Source organism: Quercus lobata, chromosome 10, assembly GCF_001633185.2.
Source record: "Quercus lobata isolate SW786 chromosome 10, ValleyOak3.0 Primary Assembly, whole genome shotgun sequence".
NCBI lineage: Eukaryota > Viridiplantae > Streptophyta > Magnoliopsida > Fagales > Fagaceae > Quercus > Quercus lobata.
Genome location: NC_044913.1, coordinates 12791705 through 12800228, shown reverse-complemented (window position 1 = coordinate 12800228; position 8524 = coordinate 12791705). Strand labels below are relative to the sequence as shown.

The window sequence follows — 8524 nt, the reverse complement described above, 5'->3', positions numbered from 1 at the left end:
TTATTTCCTTGTTTTTAGGTGTATTTAATGCTTTTTAGGTCAAATTTGATTCTTGATATGGTTAGGTATCAATTAGGAGTTATTTTAGAATATATTTTCTTGTTTTGTCAAGTTTTATGGAGCCCTTAAATTGGCCCCTAAGTCGGTAAACGTTTTTCAGAGATGATTATTGAATAAAAATCAGAAAAGGTGAGGCTTTACTCTTCTTTTGGTTCTTCAAGAACTTTGAACTTATCAGGAATTCTTCCTTGTGGCGTTCAAATTTTATACCTTTGGTTCATGATTCAATTATAATTATTGGATCAAGGTGTTATACTTATACCTTTGGTTCGCGTTTTGATTATAAACATTGGGTCATGGTTCTATCAAAAATTTGAATTTTAGCTTTCTTAGGCAAGTATTCTAATATTTTTGTTCGATCTCAAAGCATGTCATTTGAGGTTCGCATTACATATTTTTTTGGGTTAAGACCTTTTGGTTAAAGTGTGTCTCTATATATTATATTAATAACTCAAAGACTCTTCCTAATGTATTTATCTCCCCTACAAGTGGTAACAGAGCCAATGGTGGTGTGAGGCAAAAGAGGTGGCTAGATTATCAATTTTACTTTCGAAGTTAGAGCGGGAATATAGAGTGTGTACTTGGAGCCTTTTTGCAAATGGAGCAAGGACGGGTCTATTTCATAGTTAGAACAAAGATGGTATACTACACAAAGCAAAGCTCATAAAAGGCCACACAAACTATCTTGAAAAAAGGCACAACAGAGAAGTACTACTGCTAATGGTGCTAGACAATGGTGAAGTGTGAGGTTCCCATGGATAAAAGACATGTGAAGTTGATAGGTGGGGGCCAATGGATGATGCACTAATGAAGGAAAAAACCCGTTTGGCAAGGGAGAGTGATTATGATTTTTTCATGACCCATGAAGAGGTCTTGAAACCCACAAAGAGGTAGAGACTCAGATGTGAGAGAGAGATTGTTGGGTTACATGTGAGTAAAACCTACATTGAATAATTATAAGAAGAATTGTGGTTAATATAATCATGAGCTTTGATACCACTTGTTGGGGAGAATTGTGTTTATCTCCCTAACAAATGGTATCAAAGCTCATGGTTATTTGGGGTAATGGTGAAAAGATTATCAAGGTTCCTTTCATAGTTGGAGCAGAAACAGAATGTGTGTACTTAGAGCCCTTTCACAAATGGAGTAAGGACGGGTCTCTTTCGCAGTTGGATCAAACACAATATATTGTATGAAGCAAGATAAATAAAAGCCCACACAAATAATCTTGAAAATATGCCCAACGAATGAAGATTATTGCCAATGGTGCTAGACAATGGTGAGGTGCGAGATTCCCATAGATAAAAGAAGTGCGGGGATGACATGTGGAGGTAGATGGATGATGCATTAGTGAAGGAAAAAAGCCCTTTAGACAAAGGGGTAAGCAGAATTTGTTCATGACCCACAGAGCAGCTCACTCTTGAGATGGAGATTGTTGAATGTACACGTGTGAGTGAAGTCTCATATTAAATAATGATAAGAAGAATAAATGGTTAATATAATATAATTTTTTTGGCTTAGCCCTTTTGGGTTAAAGTGTCTTTATATGCTATATTAATTACTCAAGGAGTCTCCAAAAATGCCCAACAAAGGAGGATTATTGTACATGGTGCTAGACTACGGTAAGGTGTGAGGTTCCTATGGATGAAAGACATGTGGAGTTGACATGTGGAGGCCTATGGATGATGCAATAGTGAAGGAAAAAGCTCATTAGGCAAGGGGGAATGAGTAGGACTTGTTTATGACCCGTAGATAGGTCTTGAAGCCCACAAAGATGCAGAAACTCACATGTGATGAGGAGATTATTAGATGTACACTTGTGATGAAGTCCCACATTGAATAATGATGAAAAGAAAGAGTAGTTAATATAACATAATTAAGCACATAACTATTGGATTTAGGCCTTTTGGGTTAAAGTGTATCTCTATATATATATTATATTAATTATTCAAGGAAGTTTTGTTAAATGTTTATCTCTCCCAACAAATGGTATTAGAGCCCATGGTGGTGTAGGGCAAATGTGGCAAGATTATCAAAGTTCCTTTCGTAGTTGGAGTGGGAATGGGGTGTGTGTACTTAGAGCCCTTTCGCAAATGGAGTAAGGAATATATATTGCACCAAGTAAGCTAATAAAGCTCACTCAAATGATCTTCGAAAAAAGGCCTAACAAAGGATTATTGCTAATGGTGTTAGATAACGGTGAGGTGCAAGATACCCATGAAGGATAAAAGACATGAGGGATTGACACATGAAGCCCATTGATGATACACTAGTGAAGGAAATAGCTCATTAGGCAAAAGGGAGTAAGTAATACTTGTTCATGACCCATGGAGAGGTCTTGAAACTCATAGAGAAGTAGAGATTGACATGTGAGGGTGAATGATGATGAGAATAATCAATAGTTAATATAGTATAATTAAGCACATACAATTTGGAGCTTAGACGTTTTGGGTTAAAATATGTCTCTATGTGTCATATTAATTTTTCAAGAAAACTTTCTAAGATATATATCTCCTCAACAAGTGGTATTAGAGCTCATGTTAGTGTGGGGTAAATGTGGCAAGATTATCAAGGTTCCTTTTGCAGTTGGAGTGGGAATGAGATGTGTGTATTTGTAGCTTTATCGCAAATGGAGCAAGGATAGGTCTCTTTTGCAGTTAGAACGAAGACGATATATTGCACCATACAAGGCACATAAAAGCCCACACAAAATAAAGTAGGATTATTGTCAATGGTGCTGGACAACGGTGAGATGTGAGGTTCCCATGCATGAAAGACGTGTGGAGTTGACACGTGGAGGCCCATGAATAATGCATTAGTGCAGAAAAAACTCATTAGGTAAGAGAGAGTAACTAAGACTTGTTCATGATCCACAAAGAGGTTTTAAAGTTCACAGAGAGGCAAAAACTCATACCTAAGGAGAACATTATTGGGTATACATGTGTGAGTAAAGTTCCACATTGAATAATGAGTAGTTAATATAACATAATTGAACATACATCCATTGAGCTTAGACATTTTAAGTTAAAGTATGTCTTTATGGGTCTGTTTAGATTGAACTTATTCTTGCTGAAACTGAAAACTGAAAAAACTGTAGCAAAATAATTTTTAAATATGTGAATAGTGCCATGAGACCCGTAAATAGTGCATGAACAGTGTTTTTTGTCCCCTGCATAGTAAATTCATGTGATTTTACTGTTCACACACAAGAGAAAAAAAAAAAAAAAAAGGACTAAAAACGTAAACGCAAAACGTAAACATCAAATTAAGTATAATCCAAACAAGTACTATATATTATATTAATTATTCAAAAAAAACTTCTTAAAGTGTTTCTCTCTCTCTCAATATACAGGCCTAAAAAAAGAAAAAACTTAAGATGAGCAGAGATAGTGTGAGGTACAACCTTACAAGTCACGATAGATTGGTATATGCACCTAAACTTTTTTTTTTTTGACCTTTTCATTGTTAACCCTATCTTTCCAACTATTCCAAAGAATGCTCAAATTGGAGATTGAAATTTGAAAGTCCAACAGCCAGTCGCAAAATGCGCGTCAAACATGAGCAGTCACGCAAATAAAGAGGTAACTTTTCCCAGTAGCTTGTCCAAGAAGCTCTGCGAGGTACAACCTTACAAGTCACGATGTCAAGTTTTGTCTGCCACTCTCCCTCCCACTCTGCTCTCTTTATAGCCTGGCAAGGCTGGCATATAGGTCTAACCCTCTCCACTGTTCTTGGCTTTATACGTTTCATCTGACTCGGCTTTGCTCTCTTTTCCTTGCGTAGACCTCCATTTTCCTCACTTGATCTTTCATTCCTTTTTCACTTTCCATTCACACACGGAAAGCGCAAAAGAAAAAGGCTGCTCCTCCTTGAAAATACTCGTCCCCAAGTGGTTTTTGGGATTTTGCTACAAGCTTGTTCATTTATTTTTGAAAGACCCTTATTTTTCTGTGTCACTCTTTCTTGGAAAAAAAAAAAAGCCTACGTCTCCAATCCCACACACAAGAACACAACCACCATTCTCAAGTATTTTCTCATTTCCCACCATTTCAGTATAGGTAAACTCTTTTTTTTTTTTTCCCTCTTCCTTTACATTTTGGTGAAGTGGAGCGTGCGTGTTTATCTTGCCTCTCTGTGTTTAATTACTACTTAATTTCATATTGTGTTTGCTCTTTGTTAGGTTAGCCTTCACATTTTTCTCATAAAAAAAAGGGTTAACCTTCACATGTTTTTTTTTTTTTGTTTGTTTTTTTTATGGCTTATGTCATTTTAATTTAAGTTATGATTGTCTTTTGGATATTTTTCAGAATTTTTATTCAGTGAAACTTGTCTAATTTTCATTGTTCTCTGAATAATAATGGCAGGACCTATTAAGTAGTACTAGACAACTTGTGAATGTTTGAACATTTTCCACTTTTACACCATGTGAAGGACATAACTTTGGCAATTTCAATTCCAAATTAATTCGATTGGCAACTTGTTTCTGGAATCTTTTGCAACCAATAAGAAATGCACATTGCTTGCTATCAAACCACGTGCAATTTCTTTAGCCTGTTTAGCTGTTATGTTTGCCATGCTTTCAAATGATATATATATCACTGACTTTGGTCGTTTTGTCTCTAGCGGGCTCAAGCACTGTTTACTACTAAGCTCCCAGAGAATGGCTCCATAAGCTGTCTCCATTGATCTGCTAGTCTAGGTAGGCTGATGGTACCATTCGACCAACCATCACCAAAGGCCAGAGTCCCGACATGGCCTTCACTAGCTCTTCAACATTCAATTAACAAAATGAGGATGATATACAACTACATATACAGTTCTTACTACTTAGCATATAATGCTAAGAACGTAGAATTTGATAGATTTGACTTCAAATTTTGTTCATTTCTGACTTTAATAAAGGCGTAAAACACATTATATCCAAATTTTTTATCTATATTATTTATTTCATACTTATCCACTGTCCGATATTTTCCTGAATATATTGAGAAGCTCTAAATTCATTGGAAATTCCTTGGGTCTTCTGATCTCGTCTTATATTAAAAATTCAAAATATACATGCATATATATATAGACAAACATATATTTCTTCCTATTCCATATATCACTCTCTTAAACCTCATTTGTTTTCTCAATTCCCGCGATTGGCTCTCAGCTTCAATTTATTTATAGCAAATTACTTAATAATGCTATGCCACTGATGATTTATTTAATCATGTTCATATTAATCAATGTTTCCAAAATATGTTTCTTCCTCGCAGCCATTCTCAACAACAGAAAACTGCCTATGCTACGGCCCAAAATATAAAATAGAAATAAAAATAAAAAAACCTACCATTTGATGTGAGTAGTTTTTAGTTTTTTTAGTTTTTAGGAAAATGTGAGTAGTTTAGTTAAATGTAAGGTTTAACTATAAGGGTTGTCAGTAAAATATAAGAAAGTTACTCACTTTCCAACTATTAAGAATTGTTACAGAACACCTAGTCATTTTTATCCAAACAGCCAAAATTTTCCATGATCACTGCCAAAATTACTTGAAGGTTGCGCAAGAAAACTAGGCAAGCAAGAAAGGCCGAATGAAGGTAGTCCAAGCAACAACACAGGCCCAATTTCATGCTTCACTGGCAAATTAAGTCAGGCGACAATGATTGATATGCCTTACATGGAGCATACAGAAGCTGAGTTTGTCAAGAATACTGCTCCATAAATGCCAAATTGCCTGGCCACATCAAGAGCCCATGGAAGCAAAGAGTCATACACAATACAGTTTACTGGTGAGTCTGAATCTTTGAATTTTGATATGAGCTCTGATAGAGTTTTTGAACCAGCTGATTTGAATGACTCTAAGTAGGCTTCTGTACTAGGAGTTTGCTTATATCCACCATCATCATAGCCATTTGAGATGGGCTCAACACCAACGGTGGTTGCATGAATGGACTTCACAGAGTAATGGGTTGTGGCTAGAGTGGCCTTGAGACCTTTGGAGGCCAAACGTTTGGCAAACTGGTGGAGTGGGTTTATGGGTCCTTCGGCAGGATAAGTGCGCACAACAACTGACCTTTTTAGTTGCTCATTTTTCTTGTTTTATTCAGGAATGTACCCTGATGGATGAATAGAAGACAATACTTACCAAGGTTTTCAAACCCAAACAGTTAATTGAACCATAAAAAGGAAAGGTTCAAGATTTTTGCGGTCGAATTGGAGTCGAACCGTGATGACATCATAATTAATTTAATAATTAATTAAAGCCTAAATATAGATATTAAATTTATAAAACTAGCAAAATTGACTAATATATCTATATATGTGAAGGAAATTTAATGATTTTCAAGCATATATTTGATAATTAAATAAGAAAGTTAATAAAATAAAATAATAACCATGAAAATATTGAAAATTTATGATTAATTTTTGAAATAAAGTTGAATATCTTTAAAGGATTTTAATTATAATTTTTTTTATTCCTTGTAAGAGATGGATAATTTAATTAAGTAGAATAAAATTGTGTTAAGTTGTTTTAAAAAAAAAAATTGCTAAGGGTTTGAACCGCACGGTTCTTGCCACCGGTTAGTGCGATCTAACCCCAGTTTTAGGGGTTCATAGAATTGTCACATATGCCTAGTTCTTTATACTTAAAAAACTGGTTTTCATCCCAGTTCTTGGTTTTCACGGTCCGACCTCCTGATTCAGTTTGGTTCTAAGAACTATGATACTTATAGGCCCTACTAGAGGTGCCTTGAACTAATTTACCATGGAAAATTATGACTGAATATTGAAAAAGTGTTTCACCCCTTTGATTGGCCAAACTTGGTGAATGAGTTATGAAATAGAAGTGCTAATAAGGTATTTTCTCAATATATTTCCAGGAATACATTGGAAAATTATTGGTTTTCTTTTATTTTTGATACAAAAAATTATTGGTTTTCAAATAAACTGGAATTGGACCCACCAATTTGTTGGCTTTCTTATATGTGTCAGTCAATTTAATCTAATCAAAGAAGCCATTCTTAAGATTGGCCAGTGTTAATTTTGAGTCAAGGTCCACTATATAATCTAATCAAGGTGGATGGATAATATTAATTTGCTTTACTTCCACTGTTGAAAGTTGCATTGCATTATTACAGTCCCATGTCAGAGAAATTCAAAACACTGTATTTATTTATTTATGAGAATTTTGCGCATAAAATGTATTTGTTTTGTACGAATTTTCAACGACTAAATATTCTACATGCTGACTAATTAATGAAATTATGTATTCAGAGTGTTGATTCACAAAATACCTTGATTAGGTTCTTAGGGGATGATGCTAATTTTTTTTTTTTTTCCTTAGTATAGAAGATTTTATTGAAAGAAAGCCCCACAACTGGAACAGGATCGCTTCCCAATTCCCATTTCCTTCCGCTAAATTTTGCAAAACGAGCATTATACGTTGAGATTCTATTATATCTATAAAAAAAAAAATATATATATATATATATATATATATAAAGTAGTATTATAATTTGATAATTAAGAGAGAACGGATTTGTACTTAAAAGAAACACTAGGATGTACTAGTTGAGCAATAAAACTCTGGGCAACACATGTTTGTTTTCCATAACATAAACATTTTCATTCCCATTTTTTTTAGTAAGGAATTTTAAAGGTTGCTGAGCATGTAAAATTATTTTCTATCTAGAGCATTTGTGATTCACAATACAATCTGAGCCTCCAGGAGGAGAGTCTAGAGAGAGATTTTGTAAAAGCTTAAAAAGAGGCCACGATTTCCAATTCCTAGAAATGTTTAAAACGTTCTTTATTATTTCCAGTCATCTTCTCAGTGGTGTACTGGTGCTATTGTTGCACACTTGAACAGAAGTACAACATATTTGTTTGCTTTCCAAACAAAATATGCAAGTTGATTATTTTGTATGTGGGTGCGACTGTGATTGAGTTCAGTTCTCACAAGACAAATAACATGATATACCGAGCTATATGTGGAAAGTCAGTATTGAGAGACATGCAGTGCCTAGAAAATAATCAATCACAAGACTGTATGCCCTCTCAAATGAGTGTTTTAAAGGCCTTTGGATTAAATGGATTTCTAACTTTATTTTATCAGAAATACTGGAGAATCACGATAAATGTGGTGAGGATATGCAGTCACAAATCACAATGCAATGCTGGTTTTAGCATAAAAAAGGATCCAAAATTGGCAAGTGTTGTAGAGGCAAAGTCATTTTGATGCTAGATGGAGCGGGATCCAAAAGAAATAAATGGATGACAACTTCTTATGTGTGCAAATACAGATCAGGTAATAAAGTATTACCAGGATGCCATTATTAGGAATGAGACATAAAAGGATACTGCAATCAGTCTTAAATCTAACACCAGCTGACTCTATTACTAGTAAAGGAATCACAAGCATCCCTTTTTTTTGCTTAAAATATGTCTAATTAACTATAGGTCACTTAAACATTTTCTA

General features: G+C 34.6%; 1 pseudogene; it reads right to left on the bottom strand.

The window, feature by feature from the left end:
- Window positions 1-5519: 5519 nt before the first annotated feature.
- LOC115964355 lies at window positions 5520-8467 on the bottom strand (annotated as a pseudogene).
- Window positions 8468-8524: the final 57 nt, after the last annotated feature.